The sequence below is a fragment of the Hyperolius riggenbachi genome, chromosome 3 (genome assembly GCF_040937935.1).
Source record: "Hyperolius riggenbachi isolate aHypRig1 chromosome 3, aHypRig1.pri, whole genome shotgun sequence".
In the NCBI taxonomy this organism is placed as follows: Eukaryota; Metazoa; Chordata; class Amphibia; order Anura; family Hyperoliidae; genus Hyperolius; species Hyperolius riggenbachi.
The window spans coordinates 356,855,733-356,873,896 of record NC_090648.1 but is presented as its reverse complement, the minus strand read 5'-3'; positions in this window follow the sequence as shown (position 1 = coordinate 356,873,896).

The window sequence follows — 18,164 nt, the reverse complement described above, 5'->3', positions numbered from 1 at the left end:
ACGTCAAAGGGGATTCCGATCCACCCCATAGAGCTGCCTGGCACTGATTGGCCAGGCAGCGCACGGGGTCTGGGGGGGGCGGCTGCGGCGCGACGGATAGCGGCGGATCGGCGGGTAGCGGCGGCGATCGGGCACTGCACGCAGCTAGCAAAGTGCTAGCTGCGTGCAGCAAAAAAAAAATTATGCAAATCGGCCCAGCGGGGCCTGAGCGGTGCCTTCCGGCGGCATAGCCCGAGCTCAGCTCGGGCTTACCGCCAGGAAGGTTAAAGGAGGTTACTACCTTACAAGAGATGAACATCACCCAACAACTTAGATGCGCACATGTGTTTGTTGCTTAATTTTTAGTTAGTTTACTCCAAAAAAATTTCATTGCACAAAATCGGTGCAAAACAATGAATTACGTTGTGCGTAAAACAAACAGGTAATCAATACATAGGCAAAAAAATAATACTCATCCCCGGTATTAATTTAAATGTGTATTGTACCACTTGGTTTCATCTGTGTATGATTTGGATGGGAATGTTGTCAATCACTGGCCCAGAGAAAGACTTTTGAGGTTGTGAGACACCTCATATGATATGTCAGTTATGGATAAAATATGTGATACCCGACTAAAATCTAAACAGTGGTTGATACAGAAGACAGATTCTACAAACAAATAAATGGCTTTCTCAGAGATATATGTGTGACACCTCTAAACTGTTTGCACAGTGCGCACGCTTAGAGATGAGCGTAATGACCTAATTACGATTTCGCGAAATTTCGCGTAATTAGTGTAATTACGATTATGGCCGTAAGTACATAATCGTAATGAAGAAGGATTTCGCGAAATTTCGCGTAAGCGTAATTTTCGCATTACAATGGGTATTTGTTCATGCCGTAATTTCGCATTAAACGCTACCGTAATTTCGTGTTAAACCGTAACGCTCCGTATAATATAAAAAAGCCGCCGACTTTAAGGGTTAATAACAAAGCCCCCTTAAATGCTAAGAGCCTCAAATTTGGAGAATATATTAAGGAGATCAGGAGGAATAAGAGGAACATTTTTTTTTTCAAAAATACCTTATAGTTTTTGAGAAAAATCGATGTTAAAGAGGAGCTGTTAGGTATAAGGTCTCAGAGAAAATAAACACATATATCAGTAGCTAAAGATTGGCTGTACTTACATTACATATGCATTTCACTGTCCATGTTTGGATTTCACAGAATTTGTATATAGTATATGCAGAGAATGATGCTCCTGACAGCCCATGGCAGGTTCCATGTTTGTGAAGCCAAATGTGTCGTCGTGTCCTGCCTGCTTCCCTATTCACAGAGGAGCTCGTACAGAATAACACAGTGTGCAGTGAATATTAATGAGCCATGTGGCTAGGAACAATAGCGGACTCCTGCAGAGTACTCTTCCCGGAGATTTATCTGTGCTGTGGCTGGACTGAGTTAGAAGCTGCTGAAACTTGATCCCGTCTTCTCCTTAGCAGCCGAGGGGAGGGCCCTAGAATGCTTTGCAGTATGGAATGCGGCTTGCGTCCTCCTTAGGAGCTTAGCTTTGCTGATAAGCACACATTAAATGTAAGAGAGATTTTTATCTTTAGTAATGTCTTTTTGGCTTCTGTCTAAACTGTTTAACACAGGAGAATAGAGGTTTAAATTAGCTTCTGCAGCCTGACAGTTACTCTTTAAAGTTTCAAAGTAAAAATGTATACATTTAAAAACCTGCCGACTTTAACGGTTAATAGCAAAGCCTGCTTAAAGTTTAGGAACACCAAATTCCTAGGGTATATTAAGGGGATCAGTGGGAATAAGAGGAAAATTTTTTTTTTCAAAAAGACCTTATAGTTTTTGAGAAAATCGATTTTTAAGTTTCAAGGGCAAAAATGTCTTTTAAATGCGGAAAATGTCAGTTTTTTTTGCACAGTTAACAATAGTGTATTATTTTCATAGATTCCCCCAAGTGGGAAGAGTTTTACTTACTTCGTTCTGAGTGTGGGAAATATAAAAAAAAACGACGTGGGGTCCCCCCTCCCAGACCTCTTTAACCCCTTGTCCCCCATGCAGGCTGGGATAGCCAGAATGCGGAGCACCGGCCGCGTGGGGCTTCGCACCCTGACTATACCAGCCCGCATGGTCCATGGATTGGGGGGTCTCGGAAGGGGAGGGGCAGCCAAGCTTTCCCCTCCCCTTCCGAGCCCTTGTCCAATCCAAGGACAAGGGGCTCTTCTCCACCTCCGATGGGCGGTGGAGGTGGAGGCCGCGATTTCCTGGGGGGGGGGGGTTCATGGTGGAATCTGGGAGTCCCCTTTAAAAAGGGGTCCCCCAGATGCCCACCCCCCCCTCCCAGGAGAAATGAGTATAGAGGTACTTGTACCCCTTACCCATTTCCTTTAAGAGTTAAAAGTAAATAAACACACAAACACATAGAAAAAGAATTGAACAAAAAACATAACCACGAAAAAAGTCCTTTAATATTCTTAATTAACCATTAATACTTACCTGTCCCTTTAAATAAATGATCCCACGCAATATCCTCGGAAATTTTCTATCAGTTACAATGTAACAAAGTTATTACAATGTAACAACTTTGTTACATTGTAACTACGCCGCACCCGACGTCACTCGCCGCTCACCCGCCGCATACGAGTCCGTGCAGGACGCTAAGTCCCCGCAGCTCCCGCTGTCCACCCCGCCCACATGTCACCCACATGTCACCCACATGTTGGTGACATGTGGGTGACATGTGGGAGAGGCGGGGAGGGCAGCGGAGCCGGCGGGGACTTAGCGTCCTGCACGGTCTGCTAAGGACCATTGGGGCTCCTTGGAGCCCAAATACAAAGATGCTTAGAGAGCTCTGAGCTATATAGCTCAGAGCTCTGTCGGGTCCGTGCGGCGGGTGAGCGGCGAGTGACGTCTGGTGCGGCGTAGTTACAATGTAACAAAGTTGTTACATTGTAATAACATTGTTACATTGTAACTGATAGAACATTTCCAAGGATATTGCGTGGGATCATTTATTTAAAGGGACAGGTAAGTATTAATGGTTAATTAAGAATATTAAAGGACTTTTTTCGTGGTTATGTTTTTTGTTCAATTAAAATACTTTTTCTATGTGTTTGTGTGTTTATTTACTTTTAACTCTTAAAGGAAATGGGTAAGGGGTACAAGTACCTCCATACTCATTTCTCCTGGGAGGGGGGGTGGGCATCTGGGGGACCCCTTTTTAAAGGGGACTCCCAGATTCCACCATGACCCCCCCCCCCCAGGAAATCGCGGCCTCCACCTCCACCGCCCATCGGAGGTGGAGAAGAGCCCCTTGTCCTCGGATTGGACAAGGGCTCGGAGGGGGAGGGGAAAGCTTGGCTGCCCCTCCCCTTCCGAGACCCCCCAATCCATGGACCATGCGGGCTGGTATAGTCAGGGTGCGGAGCCCCACGCGGCCGGTTCTCCGCATTCTGGCTATCCCAGCCTGCATGGGGGACAAGGGGTTAAAGAGGTCTGGGAGGGGGGACCCCACGTCGTTTTTTTTTATATTTCCCACACTCAGAACGAAGTAAGTAAAACTCTTCCCACTTGGGGGAATCTATGAAAATAATACACTATTGTTACCTGTGCAAAAAAAACTGACATTTTCCGCATTTAAAAGACATTTTTGCCCTTGAAATTTAAAAATCGATTTTCTCAAAAACTATAAGGTCTTTTTGAAAAAAATGTTTTCCTCTTATTCCCACTGATCCCCTTAATATACCCTAGGAATGTGGTGTTCCTAAACTTTAAGTAGGCTTTGCTATTAACCGTTAAAGTCGGCGGGTTTTTAAATGTATACATTTTTACTTTGAAACTTTAACATCGATTTTCTCAAAAACTATAAGGTATTTTTGAAAAAAAAAATGTTCCTCTTATTCCTCCTGATCATCCAAAAAGAAAAAGAAAAAGAAAAAAAAAAAAAAAGAGGGCCTTGCACATCACTAAAACTTCACTTTTAATGAATCCAAGTAAAAAGGCATACATTACATCTCCATTGGAAGAGGAAAAGAGAGGTACAGGCAGTATAGGGAGGTCGACAGCCGTTTCGCGCCGGTTATGTATAGTGGCGCATCATCAGGACAACCACCCCCTATGTCATCTCCCCTTAAATACATATAAAATATGTGACTCACCCTATGGGAGCAGCCGCCATCCATTAGCCCTGGGTGTGCCATTGATGCATGGGACGCACGCCAACTAACACCGCCGTGCAGCCTGAAACTTCCTTGCGGTGGAACGCATCCCCGGAAGTCGACGTCACGTAAGTACGGCGTCTAGAGTGGCTCACAGTGTCGGGTCAAAGCGTCAAGTATGACGCTACATGTCCTCGCAAGCGTATTCCGTAAGGGAGAACTCGCCACCAGAGGGCAGTGAGGAGCTATATAGCTATACACTCTAATTCATATGGCCACCCAGGCTAAATAGTCAGTCCCTCCGCTGCCATCTAGTGTCCAAATGTAAAATTACATCCAAAAGATACCTCAATATGGCAGCAGATAGACTTCCATTCATATTAAAGATGGGAAGTGCTCACAGATTACACAGATTACACCATTGTCCTGAAAATTAGACATAGAAATCTCCCAAAAATACATTGAATTATTAAGGCCAGTCCATCTCCCTGGGGAGGGGGAGGAAAAAGGAAAAATATTCCATATTGGTATAAATTATGTATATGAACATTCACTGCATACTCACCCCCCACATGAGATGGACCAGTCTACAGGACCCAAGGTGACCTTAAAAAAATACAAGGCAGTAGGGAGAGCCCCACGAGGGATACGATTTTATAAACATTTAACTCAGTCAAAAGTCCGCCCCTCTGCAAAGACAAAGTGCGATGCCTTATTTGATAAATGTGTATTGCTATACCAGGACTTGGTGATTGAGGAGAACGAAATTGACTACCAAGAGATTTTGGATGAGATGGAAAATATTAAGAAATCGATAGAGGCCCTGACTGATCAGGATAGCTTAAATCTGTTAATCACCAAGTTCGAATTACGACTGACCCCGATTCAGGAGCAGATTAAAAAGGATAAAAATATCAAATTTGCCCGGGACCGGGTGGACTATGAGCAGCATCAGGTCTTCTCCTGGAAAAAGGAAAGATCTCATTGGAGCCCCAATAGGAGAAATAAGGGGAGGAGGAGACGTAATCCCTCTGGAAACAGTCTGGGAAGATCTTCACCTGATAGCTCACCCAATAGCTCACATGCCTCTATGAGACATCTGGGATCATCCTCAGAAGATGAGGCCCCTTTAGAAAGAGGAAGGTCAGGAGAGGCAAACGCAAATCACAAGAGCATTCTGAAACAGGTCTCGTGGACCAAACCACAACCGAGACGGTCAGAGAGAAACCGGAAGAAATAAAAGTTTATAATCTGTCAGGGGTCGAATTAAGCGATGCAGTGTATTCCCTTCTGAACAAAGGCCTAAATTTTTGTCCCACGGTGGATTTTGATTTTGTGAGGTTTGAACAGGAACTGTTTTTGAATACGAGAAAACTATCTTTGCATAGATTTTTTGCCAATAAGGAGAGACTGCCAAACCAATCGCATGACATGGACTTTAGAACTGTACCTTTGCTGGTCGGCTCTTCTGAACATCACTGGGAGCGTGAAACACTAAGAGATCTCTGTGAACTTTCAGGAGCCCATACCCCCAATATAGTAGAGATAGATCGCAGACTCCCCTTTAATATAGGAAATAGATCAGTCTTCAATCCCCCAACTATACCGGGTGGTTCAGTGGAATTGTTCTACTCTAAAGTTTTGGAGGACTGTAAAGCATTAATCTACCCTAGGGATGCTTTAAATCTGTCACGTCAAGAGTTAAAGGCTCTGAGATGGTTACAATCCAGGACTGATCTTACCATAAAGGAGGCTGACAAGGGGGGAGGGGTGGTGATACTAGCAACTGACCAATATAAGAAGGAATGTCTGCGACAACTGGATGATAGGTCTACGTATTCAAGATTGCCTAATAGATCCAACTGTACAATACACTAGGGAGCTAAAGAAATTGTTACAAAAGGGAGTTGAGGATGGCGCTCTAGATAGAACTGGGGCAAACAAGCTGCTTCCCCCGTTTCCCCGCAGCCCGGTGTGGTATTGTATCCCTAAGATACATAAAACCTTGAATAACCCACCGGGCCGCCCAATTGTCTCGGCAATTGGATCATTGACAGAGTCACTATCCCAATTTGTTGATTTTCAATTGAGACCCCTGCTTAGATCCTTGCCATCTTATGTTGGGGACACCACAGAGGTACTAAATGTCTTGGGCACCTTTGAGTGGCAACCTGGGTACCATCTTGCTTCTATAGATGTGGTTTCCCTCTATAGTAGAATTTGCCATCCAGATGGTTTAAGAGCTATAGAATCCTTCGTCCCTGAAGTTATCAACGATGAGCCCTTGCAGTGGTTCGTCATGGCGGGTCTGGAGTTTGTCCTAACCAGGAACTCATTCCTCTTTGACCGACAGTGGTACCATCAGGAGGTCGGCACGGCGATGGGGAGCCCTGTGGCCCCCACCTATGCTGGCCTCTTTATGGGCCGCTGGGAGGCGGATCACATTTACTCATCGAGGAATGGGTTCCTGGATCGGATAAAACTCTGGATCCGCTATATAGATGATATTCTTATCATATGGGATGGGCCACAGGAGGAATTTAAATTGTTCATGGATTATATTGGGTCCAATGATGTCAACATGTCCTTCACTTATACCTGGGGCGATCAACAACTGGATTTTTTAGATTTGGATATTAAATTGCAGGAGGGGGTGATATTGACTAAAACTTATAGGAAAAAGATGGCTGTTAACTCCCTACTTAGTGCTAAAAGCTACCATCCCACCTCCACTCTTAGAGGGGTTCCTTATGGGCAATTTTTGAGGTTACGTAGAAACGCCAGTTGTTGGGAGGATTTTATAGAGCAGGCAGAAGATTTGCGATTAAGGTTAGAGCAAAGAGGGTATCAATCTCATGAAATAAAGCGGGCATTTACTAGGGCTGCTAGTAGAGATAGAAGCTCACTGTTAACACATACTGAGAGGCCTGGCAGCTCTGTTTCACAAGAGAGATTTTTTATGCACTTTTCATATTCACCTATGTTTCAGTGTGTTCAAAAAACGATTAGGAAAAACTGGTGGATTATCCAACAGGATAAAATGTTGAGATCGAGAAGTACCCTTTATCCCTGTATCTCTTACAAACGAGCTCCAAATCTAAAGGATAAACTTTCACAAAGTGAATTTATTAGTCCACAAACCTCATGTTGGCTAGGTTCTAATCGTCCCAAAGGAAATTTCAGATGCCAAAGGTGTTCCTGCTGTAATTTTATTGAATTGGGTGATACTTTTACCCGCTTTGGGCGGACATGCAAGATAAAACAATTTATCAACTGTCGTACAAGAGGCCTGGTCTATGCACTCGTATGTCCTTGTAGGCATATTTATGTGGGAGAGACCACGAATATGCTTAAGGATAGATACCAGGCCCATTGCAGGTCAGTCCATAGCGGAGAGGGTTGCCCTAGGGTTATAGAACACATGCGGGAGGTCCATAATAGTGATGTGACCAAACTGAGATTCCTAGGTTTAGAACAAGTGGGATGTGATAAAAGAGGGGGTGACTGGCATTGCAGGCTTTTGCAGAGAGAGAGTTACTGGATCTCTTACTTCGATGCAGTTGGACCTTTGGGCCTTAATGAAAGGAATAATTTGGCTGTATTCATCTGAGATATTTTCTGTTTTAAATTGTTATTAGTATCCTTTTCTTGTTGTTTCTCTTTAAAGGTTTTTAATAGTTCTGTTGCCCATACAGAATCACCTTGGGTCCTGTAGACTGGTCCGTCTCATGTGGGGGGTGAGTATGCAGTGAATGTTCATATACATAATTTATACCAATATGGAATATTTTTCCTTTTTCCTCCCCCTCCCCAGGGAGATGGACTGGCCTTAATAATTCAATGTATTTTTGGGAGATTTCTATGTCTAATTTTCAGGACAATGGTGTAATCTGTGTAATCTGTGAGCACTTCCCATCTTTAATATGAATGGAAGTCTATCTGCTGCCATATTGAGGTATCTTTTGGATGTAATTTTACATTTGGACACTAGATGGCAGCGGAGGGACTGACTATTTAGCCTGGGTGGCCATATGAATTAGAGTGTATAGCTATATAGCTCCTCACTGCCCTCTGGTGGCGAGTTCTCCCTTACGGAATACGCTTGCGAGGACATGTAGCGTCATACTTGACGCTTTGACCCGACACTGTGAGCCACTCTAGACGCCGTACTTACGTGACGTCGACTTCCGGGGATGCGTTCCACCGCAAGGAAGTTTCAGGCTGCACGGCGGTGTTAGTTGGCGTGCGTCCCATGCATCAATGGCACACCCAGGGCTAATGGATGGCGGCTGCTCCCATAGGGTGAGTCACATATTTTATATGTATTTAAGGGGAGATGACATAGGGGGTGGTTGTCCTGATGATGCGCCACTATACATAACCGGCGCGAAACGGCTGTCGACCTCCCTATACTGCCTGTACCTCTCTTTTCCTCTTCCAATGGAGATGTAATGTATGCCTTTTTACTTGGATTCATTAAAAGTGAAGTTTTAGTGATGTGCAAGGCCCTCTTTTTTTCTTTTTGGATGATCTGTTGCAACTGAATTGGCCTTTTGCACTCCATGTCTAATCCTTAAAGCTACTCTTGTGCACGGAGCAAAATCTATGTTTTTTGTTTGACGTCTTATTCCTCCTGACCTCCTTAATATATTCTCCAAATTTGAGGCTCTTAGCATTTAAGGGGGCTTTGCTATTAACCCTTAAAGTCGGTGGCTTTTTTATATTATACGGAGCGTTATGGTTTAACGCGAAATTACGGTAGCGTTTAATGCGAAATTACGGCATGAACGAAACGCGAAATTTCGCGTTGAAATTTACGCTTACGGTATTTTCAATTACGATTTTAATGGCAATTACGCTACGCTAATTTCGCATCGTAATCGCAAATTTCGCATGCGTAATTATAGTAATGCGAAATTACGAAAATTTCGGCTCAACTCTACGCACGCTTGACCTTCAAATGAATGTGCGCTTGGTGGCAGCTAACCCGGCAGCAGACACCTGTTAAAGATACATCGATTACTTGCTGTGAGTGATACCGGTCCGAAGACTGGAGGAAGTTTACTGCAGCTCAAACAGATAAAGCCTGTGATCCAGAAATTGTGAGAGCATATTATTTACTGCTATGGAGGCAGAGAGAGACTGAGAGTCTTTACATGGAATATCCCGACCTTATGGCTGGTTGATCTCCTTCCCCCTTTCTCTGAAGACTACAGAAACTTATGGTACCAGCACCAGAATGAATGTGAAGGAGTGAGTGATTCAGTAATTATGCATGTGTGGGAGGGCTCCGCAGATGGGCCCTTGATTTTAATTGTATTTTTTAACATTGTCCTATGATTTGACTAGTGAACCAATAAAATGTGCCTTTAATACTCGTACCTTTAAGCAGCGTCACTGCTTTTTGTTTGATACAGAAGAAGGAACAAAAAGCTGTCATCCAGCAGTAAGATCACATTGTAAGGCCCAAGTGGATTCACATCTTTACTTATCCCCATTCCACCACCATATGTTCTTTATAAACTGGAAGTGAACTCAAGATGGTACATTATTAAATAGAAAAGCAGTTTCCGGAGTGTTCACTCCCATTACTTATTAATCCCTTGCCCTTTTGCAGGCTGGAATTCTGCAGGTAGTTCAGAGTTCAGACTAGAAACCATTGCCAGTCCACATAGTCCAGCAAAAGTAACTGACCCTTTGCATTCTCATAAACAAAGACCCACTACACACCAGTCACCCAAATGTTGTCAACTCAGAATACATCTATCTACTATCCCTATGGTTAATTAAAAGTCAACGCTATTAGTATACAAAAAGTTGCATAATTCTGTGGAGTCAGATACACCAGTGTCAAAGCTAAGTAACGCCAGTAACGCTACAAGAAAGTATTCTATGTATCAATCTACTTATAGACTAGAAACACCTATAAAACTACTCCTATGGGGCCAGATAAAATCTCAAAAATAACCTCGCAAAGCCACTAACACATACTCCATGTACCACATACTCACCAGCAGAAAGCTGTGTTGATGCTTACAATTACGGAGGTAGTTACAAAAAGGCCCTGACACACCAAAAAGCATTTTTCGAGTCGTTTCCGTTTTAAAAAAAATGCATCCATTGACTTACATTACAATAGCGGTAAAATCGAGTCAACATTGCTGCGATCACGTTTTTTTGTAAAAAACAATCGTGATCACTGCAATTTTGACGCGATTTTACCGCAGCTACATGAATCAGCTCCTTTATTAAAAATAGGTTAAAACATGGCTGGTGAAGCTTCATGAACCAGCCCCAAAGAGAGCATTATATATACTGTAAATAGCACATTCATTGTTTGTGTAATGCTCACTATGCAAATAGCATTACATGCGTTATACAAGCAATGTATGCATTGTGTGTTTAATGGGAGTTACTATGTAACATTCATTATGTAGTTTACATAATTTGCAGTGCTATCCACTTAGGGCCCTTTTCCACTAGGGCGTTTGCGACTGCTTAATCGCAAAACCGCAAACCGCTAGTGATTTTAAAATCGCTACGGTTTGCTTTTTAACATAGGAATCACGGTAGGTAATTTCCACTACCGCGATTCATTTTTTACTTGATCGCGATCGCGCCGCGGAGCGACTTTTGCCGCGATTTTGCTATGCAGTGCATAGCATAGCAAAATCGCGGCCGCAAACGTCGGGAAATCGCCGGTAAATTTTTAGCTTTTTCGATTCAGCAATCGCTAGCGTTCAGCGTGAACGCTAGCGATTGCTAGTGGAAAAGGGCCCTTAAAGAAAACTGAAGCAAGAGGGATATGGAGGCTGCCATATTTATTTTCTTTTAACTACCTGCGGACCGAGCGAGTATAAATCTACGGCGGGCAGGGTGCGCTGCGGTCCTGACCGGACGTAAACTCTACGTCCCATTGACCACGCGCCCCAGCCCGTCCGCGTCGCTCGGCCGGCTCTGCCCCCGCCGCAATGTGATGCCCTGCTGCCTCTATGATGGCAGAGCACTGTGAGCTGGGCAGGAGCCGTTTTCATTGGCTCCTAGCCCTGTCATTCATGTAAGCCATTCCCATTGGCTTATATGGAATGACAGGGTCAGGAGCCAATGAAAGCGGCTCCTGACCGGCGCACAGCGCTCTGCCATCATAGCGACGGCAGAGAGAGCAGCCTGCGGCGAGGACAGAGCGGCGTGTACGGCGGGAGCGACGGTAACTTGCGGCGATTCGTCGGGAAGCGGCGGTTTGCTGGACCAGCACCCTCTGGTCCTTAAGGGGGCAGAGGGTGCTGGTCCAGAAAGGGTTAAGCAATACCAGTTATCTGGCTGTCCTGCTAATCCTCTTCCTCTAGTACTTTTAGCCATAGACTCTGAACAAGCATGCAGCAGATCAGGTGTTTCTGACATTATTGTCAGATGTGACAAGATTATCTGCATGCTTTGCAAAGGGAGAAACAGAGGTGTGTGCATCTAACCAGTTTCACCTGACTTATATACTGGCTGCCTCAAGTCTATTGACTCATTCAAATTTGAAATTTAACTGACTCTCGTCTAATTAAAATGGCAAAGCGTTGCAAACTGCAATCGCCTACCAGTGGTGCAGGATCTAAGGCTAACTCCCTGACATTCCTGCAGGAGTTGGCCCACGCAAATACTTGCATCTCAACAGGGGCGCCGCGTGTAGGCCTCCTTGTACCCCCAGGAAATGATGGGCAGCACAAACGCCCCCACAAAGCATCCACTGCCCGGGAGCGCCGCAACTGCCCCCCACAGGGGGGGGCAAGAACGCATGAACGGTATACTCCCCAGACGCGGCCTGGCCTGGGGTACAAGGAGGCCTACACGCGGCGCCCCTGTTGAGATGCAAGTATTTGCGTGGGCCAACTCCTGCAGGAATGTCAGGGGGTTAGCCTTAGATCCTGCACCACTGGTAGGCTATTGCAGTTTGCAACGCTTTGCCATTTTAATTAGACGAGAGTCAGTTAAATTTCAAATTTGAATGAGTCAATAGACTTGAGGCAGCCAGTATATAAGTCAGGTGAAACTGGTTAGATGCACACACCTCTGTTTCTCCCATTGCAAAACAAATTATCTGCATGCTTGTTTAACCACTTGCCGACCTCCCACAGCCGATGGGCGGTGGCAAAGTGGACGCCAAAAGGAGCGCAATACCCCCATCAGCGTTGCATCCTTTCGGCATGCACGGGGAGCGATTGCGTCACTGATGACACGCGCTTCCCCCGGCAACTGGCTCCGCCCACCCGCGACAACAACCCGCCGGCCGTTCGGAAGCGCCGGTGGGTTGTTAACCCCACGATCGCCGCATGCAAAGCGTATAATATGCTTTTTAATGTATACAAAGCGTATTATACAGGCTGCCTCCTGCCCTGGTGGTCCCACTGTTCGAGGGACCACCAGGGCAGGCTGCAGCCACCCTAGTCTGCACCCAAACACACTGATCTGCCCCCCCCTGCCCCCTGATTGCCCACAACACCCCTCAGACCCCCCCTGCCCACCCCCCAGACCACTGTATGCACCCAATCACCCCCCTAATCACCCTTCAATCACTTCCTGTCACTATCTGTCAACGCTATTTTTTTTATGCCCTAAACTGCTCCCTGGGGGCTCCTGATCACCCCCACCCCTCAGATTCTCCCCAGACCCCCCAGACCCCACCCCTGTGTACTGTATGCATCTACCCCCCTGTAATAACCCACTGATCACCCATCAATCACCTGCCAATCACCCATTAATCACCCCCTGTCACCACCTGTCACTGCCACCCATCAATCAGCCCCTAACCCGCCCCTTGCGGGCAATCTGATCACCCACCCACACCATTAGATTGCCTGCAGACCCGCCATCAGATCACCTCCCAAGTGCATTATTTACATCTGTTCTCTCCTCTAAACACCCACTAATTACCCATCAATTACCCATCAATCACCCCCTATCACCACCTGTCACTGTTAGCCATCAGATTAGACCCTAATCTGCCCCTTGCGGGCACCCAATCACCCGCCCACACGCTCAGATTGCCCTCAGATCCCCCTTTATCAATTTGCCAGTGCATTATTTACATCTGTTCTTCCCTGTAATAACCCACTGATCACCTGTCAATCACCTGTCAATCCCCCATCAATCACCCCCTGTCACTGCCACCCATCAATCAGCCCCTAACCTGTCCCTTGCAGGCAATCTGATCACCCACCCACACCATCAGATTGCCCGCAGACCCGCTGTCAGATCACCTCCCAAGTGAATTGTTTACATCTGTTCTCTCCTCTAAACAACCACTAATTACCCACAGGGCCGGGACAAGGTCTATCACCAACAGAGGCTGAGCTGCCCAAGTGCGCCCACACCCTCTTCATCGGCCACATCTCAGATCTCAGTTATTGTTCCTCTTTACCGGCTGGTGTATATAGTGAGCTGCTCCACAGGACTGCCTACAGTAATCATCATAGTACTGGAGATCACTTGAAGTCTTTTTTTGCTATGAGTTTTAGGTAGCCAGGTATAGGTGCCCCCTGGTTAGGGAGCCAGGTACAGGTATAGGGGCCCCCAGTATCACTCCAGGTATAGGTTCCCCAATATAGGAAAAAAGGTATAAGTGCCCTCAGATTTCATTCAGATACTTCATATTCTCCTACATCTTCAAAAGATACTGGTACAAAAACATACAAGTCAACTGGTCTCCCCCAAACAATCCTATAGTGAAAATATTAGTCTATGGCTATGGCAGGGATTAGATTGTGAGCTCCTCTGAGGACAGTCAGTGACGTGACTATGTACTCTGTACAGTGCTGCAGAAGATGTCAGTGCTATATAAATACATAATAATAATATGGTAGGACATTAGACTATGACTATGACAGGGATTAGATTGTGAGCTCCTCTGAGGACAGTCAGTGACATGACTATGTACTCTGTAATGTGCTGCAGAAGATGTCAGTGCTATATAAATACATAATAATAATAATATGGTAGGACATTAGATTATGACAGGGATTAGATTGTGAGCTCTTCTGAGGACAGTCAGTGACATGACTATGTACTCTGCAATGTGCTGCAGAAGATGTCAGTGCTATATAAATGCATAATAATAATATGGTAGGACATTACACTATGACTATGGTAGGATTATATTGTGAGCTCCTCTGAGGGCAGTCAGTGACATGACTATGTACTCTGTACAGTGCTGCAGAAGATGTCAGTGCTATATAAATACATAATAATAATAATAATATGGTAGGACATTAGACTAGGACTATGGTAGGATTAGAGTGTGAGCTCCTCCTAGGACAATCAGTGACATGACTATGTACTCTGTAACATGCTGCAGAAGATGTCAATGCAATATAAATACATAATAATAATATGTTAGGACATTAGGCTATGACTATGACAGGGATTAGATTGTGAGCGTCTCTGAGGACAGTCAGTGACATGACTATGTACTCTGTAATGTGCTGCATAAGATGTCAGTGCTATATAAATACATAATATTAATATGGTAGGACATTAGACTATGACTATGGTAGGATTCAGTGGTGCTCACCGCCAGGTCGTGATCACGCTTACGCGTGGATTCACGACCATTTTTACGCATTCCGCCTCGGACACGCTAAGCCGTGAATAGATTTTCAACTACGAAAATCTGCTTCGGCTTCGCGTGAGTGCGGACAGAAATCCGCATTCACGCTCGTGAAACCCGGCGCTGAAGTCGTGGTTAGCGGAAATGCGTCAAACTATGCGGAAGTGACACATTGCAGGCCAATCAGAGGGCCCCAGCCAGGCCCTAGCAACCAATCACAGGAGGGGAGCTATGCCCTCCCCTCCTGAATATAAAGCGGCGGCCATGATGGAAAAGCTCTGTCCTTGCTAGACTGTGTTGCTGAGAGGATTATCTCCAGGCCATTGTTGTTTGAGCAAGTGCATTTATTGTGTTAAAAACAAAGCGTTTTTTTTGCTAACACTGCTCTTATACTGTACACAGTTAGCTAGTCAGTGAGTGATTGCTGTAGTTAGTTGTAGTCAGTGTAGTGTAGTGGGAGTGGTAGTGATTATTTAACTGTGTGTAGTGCAGGCAGGTTCAGTGCTGCAGTGTAGTCAGTGTAGTGGGAGTGGGGATTATCTGTATGTAGTGCAGGCAGGCAGGTTAGTGCAGCTGCAGTGTTCACTTGTATATTCCAGTGACAGTTATACACTTGTACTATTTGCAGGCAGCCAGTCACACCGCCGGCGCCGCCACTCTCTGCCAGCGCTGTTCATTCATTCTGTCAGTGACCTTGTGCCGTGCCCACTGCTCGCTCGCTGGCATATAAGCATCTCATTACACACTTGTATATTATTTCAGTGACAGTTATACACTTCACTTGTACTATTTGCAGGCAGCCAGTCACACCGCCGGCACCGCCACTCTCTGCCAGCGCTGTTCATTCATTCTGTCAGTGACCTTGTGCCGTGCCCAGTGCCCACTGCTCGCTCGCTGGCATATAAGCATCTCATTACACAGTGTGACATCCTTGTGTGCCCACTGCATCCTTTCAGTGACCTAGTTGTATATCCAGTGCCCACTGCTGTGCCCACTGCACCCTTCAGTGACCTTGTACTGTGCCCACTGCATCCTTCAGTGACCTAGTTGTATATCCAGTGCCCACTGCTGTGCCCACTGCATCCTTCAGTGACCTTGTACTGTGCCCACTGCATCCTTCAGTGACCTAGTTGTATATCCAGTGCCCACTGCTGTGCCCACTGCATCCTTCAGTGACCTTGTACTGTGCCCACTGCATCCTTCAGTGACCTAGTTGTATATCCAGTGCCCACTGCTGTGCCCACTGCATCCTTCAGTGACCTTGTACTGTGCCCACTGCATCCTTCAGTGACCTAGTTGTATATCCAGTGCCCACTGCAGTGCCCACTGCATCCTTCAGTGACCTTGTACTGTGCCCACTGCATCCTTCAGTGACCTAGTTGTATATCCAGTGCCCACTGCTGTGCCCACTGCATCCTTCAGTGACCTTGTACTGTGCCCACTGCATCCTTCAGTGACCTAGTTGTATATCCAGTGCCCACTGCTGTGCCCACTGCATCCTTCAGTGACCTTGTACTGTGCCCACTGCATCCTTCAGTGACCTAGTTGTATATCCAGTGCCCACTGCTGTGCCTACTGCATCCTTCAGTGACCTTGTAATGTGCCCACTGCATCCTTCAGTGACCTAGTTGTATATCCAGTGCCCACTGCTGTGCCCACTGCATCCTTCAGTGACCTTGTACTGTGCCAACTGCATCCTTCAGTGACCTAGTTGTATATCCAGTGCCCACTGCTGTGCCCACTGCATCCTTCAGTGACCTTGTACTGTGCCCACTGCATCCTTCAGTGACCTAGTTGTATATCCAGTGCCCACTGCTGTGCCCACTGCATCCTTCAGTGACCTTGTACTGTGCCCACTGCATCCTTCAGTGACCTAGTTGTATATCCAGCGCCCACTGCTGTGCCCACTGCATCCTTCAGTGACCTTGTACTGTGCCCACTGCATTCTTCAGTGACCTAGTTGTATATCCAGTGCCCACTGCTGTGCCCACTGCATCCTTCAGTGACCTTGTACTGTGCCCACTGCATCCTTCAATGCCGTTGTACTGTGCCTGGTGCATCCTTCATTGACCTTGTACTGTGCCCACAGCATCCAGTGATTCATTACTAGCAACATGTCTGGCAGGGTTTCGCGGGGTGAGAGGAAAGGGAGTTCAATTGCCTCAGCCACTTCTGGGACTGCTCCACGTCCAGGGAGAGGACGCCCAGCTGTACGTGGTCGTGATGCAGCATAAAGGGGGGCAGCAAAGCCTGGGCCGAGTCAGCGGACGCCATTGTCCAAATATTTTAAAGTTTCTGGTCCCCGTGTGGTGGTTGAGCAAATGGAACCTGACGTACTCATGGACATCATGACTTCCTCCCAGACCTCTACTGTGAGCACCACTCCAAGCAGCAGCAGCAGCCAACGTCCCACGCTTGTTGTGACATCCACTCCAGCACCCACTGGTCAGCAGCCCTCCCAGGATGACAGCGTTCTGTCCCTCAGTCCGGCATCTGGGAACCTGCTGATGCAAGAAGCTCAGGACTTACTGGGGACTGATGTGGCAGAGATTGAGATCGGGCCACAATCACAAGCGTTGTTGAGTTCTGGTGATGAAGAAGAGGGGTCTGTGTCTGGGGATGTAGGGACAGAAGAGGAGGCGGGGGAGTCAGAGGAAGAGCTGGATTATAATGATGCTGCTGATGATGACGACGTTGTGGACCCTAACTATGCGCAGCCTGCTGAGTCCGGGGAAGAATGGTCAGAGCAGGATGACGAGTCACCTCGGCCTAGGCAAGGATATCGCCATATGTCAGGCAGGGGCAGGGGCATCGGCAGCAGTGGGCGTGGAGGAAGTAGACAGGACACTGCTTCAGCCGGCACCACCACCATGCAACCCCCGGCAACTACTACCACACATTGTTCCGCTGCACCCTCTGCTAGTGGGGGCCACAGTAAATTAAAGTCACCAGTGTGGGATTGCTTTGACGAATGTACTGATGACAAAAGGTATGCGGTGTGCAGGTTATGCAGCAAAAGATTGAGCCGTGGGAAAAGCAAGATGGGTACCTCATCCCTCCAGGGCCACCTGAGAAGCTGCCACTGCCGCGAGTATGCGGAGTTTAAGAGGAAGCAGGCACTTCTGGCAGGGGTTCCTGAGAGCAGAAGGCCCACCAGCGCAGCAGCATCATCCCTCCCTCAGGGTCGTGAATCCCCCACAGCAGCAGCAGTAGTAGCACGCAAGCGCTCTTCCACCTCGGCTACTCAGGACACAGACATTGAGGCTGGCAGCCAGTGGTCGTCTCTCTCCTCTGTCTCCCCTGCATCCCAACGTCGTCAGACCCTGCTGAGCGACACCTTTCAGGGTCTGACCAAGCCTCTGCCTCCAAGCCACAGGCGGATCCGCAAACTAAATGGCTTGCTGGCCCAGGCCATGGCATCA